Source organism: Coregonus clupeaformis, unplaced genomic scaffold, assembly GCF_020615455.1.
Source record: "Coregonus clupeaformis isolate EN_2021a unplaced genomic scaffold, ASM2061545v1 scaf0205, whole genome shotgun sequence".
Classification (NCBI taxonomy): Eukaryota; Metazoa; Chordata; class Actinopteri; order Salmoniformes; family Salmonidae; genus Coregonus; species Coregonus clupeaformis.
In genome coordinates, this window is record NW_025533660.1 from 449,309 (window position 1) to 451,382 (window position 2,074).

Below are 2,074 nucleotides of genomic sequence, written 5' to 3' on the forward strand. Positions count from 1 at the left end.
AACACAGTGTCCAATGAAGGGCCAGATGAATACAAAATGGTGTCGTCTGCATAGAGGTGGATATGAGAATCACCAGCAGCAAGAGCGACATCATTGATATACACAGAGAAAAGAGTCGGCCCAAGAATTGAACCCTGTGGCACCCCCATAGAGACTGCCATAGGGTCCAGACAACAGGCCCTCCGATTTGACACGTTGAACTCTATCTGAGAAGTAGTTGGTGAACCAGGCGAGGCAGTCATTTGAGAAACCAAGGCTATTTAGTCTGCCAATAAGAATGCGGTGATTGACAGAGTCGAAAGCCTTGGCCAGGTCGATGAAGACGGCTGCACAGTACTGTCTATTATCAATCGTGGTTATAATATTGTTTAGGACCTTGAGCGTGGCTGAGGTGCACCCATGACCAGCTTGGAAACCGGATTGCATAGCGGAGAAGGTACGGTGTGATTCGAAATGGTCGGTAATCTGTTTGTTAACTTGGCTTTCAAAAACTTTCGAAAGGCAGGGCAGGATGGATATAGGTCTGTAACAGTTTGGATCTAGAGTGTCACCCCTTTGAAGAGGGGGGATGACCACGGCAGCTTTCCAATCTCTGGGGATCTCAGACGTTACGAAAGAGAGGTTGAACAGGCTAGTAATAGGGGTTGTAACAATTTTGTGGCTAATTTTAGAAGATTTTCAGCTCTTATTGTAGATTTATCGGTGGGGATAGTGTTTTTATAGCCTCAGTGCAGTGGACAGCTCGGAGGAGGTGCTCTTATTCTCCATGGACTTCACAGTGTCCCAAGACTTTTTGGAGTTAGTGCTACAGTATACACATTTTTGTTTGAAAAAGCTAGCCTTTGTTTTCCTAACTGCTTGTGTATATTGGTTCCTAACTTCCCTGAAAAGTTGCATATCGTGGGTGCTATTCGATGCTAATGCAGTACGCCACAGGATGTTTTTGTGCTGTTCAAGGGCAGTCAAGTTTGAGGAGAGCCTGGGGCTATATCTGTTCTTAGTTCTGAATTTTTTGAATGGGGCATGCTTATTTAAGATTGAGAGGAAAGCACTTTTAAAGAACATCCAGGCATCCTCTACTGACGGAATGAGATCGATATCCATCCAGGATACCTGGGCCAGCTCAATTAGGAAGGCCTGCTCGCTAAAGTGTTTTAGGGAGCATTTGACAGTGATGAGGGGTGGTCGTTTGACCGCGGACCCGTTACGGACACAGGCAATAAGGCAGTGATCGCTGAGATCCTGGTTGAAGACAGCGGAGGTTTATTTAGAGGGGTAAGTTAGTCAGGATGATATCTATAAGGGTGCCCATGTTTACAGATTTAGGGTTGTACTTGGTAGGTTCCTTGATAATTTGTGTGAGATTGAGGGCATCTAGTTTGGATTGTAGGATGGCATATCCCAGTTTAGGTCACCAAGCAGTACGAACTCTGAGGATAGATGGGGGTAATCAATTCACATATGGTGTCCAGGGCACAGCTGGGGCTGAGGTGGGTCTGTAGCAAGCGGCAGCAGTGAGAGACTTATTTCTGGAAAGGTGGATTTTTAGAAGTAGGAGCTCAAACTGTTTGGGCACAGACCTGGATAGTATGATAGAGCTATGCAGGCTATCTCTACAGTAGATTGCAACTCCACCCCCTTTGGCAGTTCTATCTAGACGGAATATGTTGTAGTTGGGGATGGACATTTCTGAATTTTTGGTGGCCTTCCTAAGCCAGGATTCAGACACTGCTAGAACATCAGGGTTGGCGGAGTGTGCTAACGTAGTGAATAACTCAAATTTAGGGAGGAGGCTTCTGATTTTAACATGAAAAAAGCCAATGCTTTTACGGTTACAGAAGTCAACAAATGATAGCTCCTGGGGAGTAGGAGTGATACTAGGGGCTGCAGGGCCTGGGTTAACCTCTACATCACCCGAGGAACAGAGGAGGAACAAATCTCTGTGTCACTGTGTTATGATACTGTATGTGAACATCTAGTTGGGTCTCATTTCCTTATCACGGCCAGATGATGTGTGTGCATGCGCTTGTGCAAGCACATCCTTTCTATTCCAGATGGTTTTTGTATGGCTTCT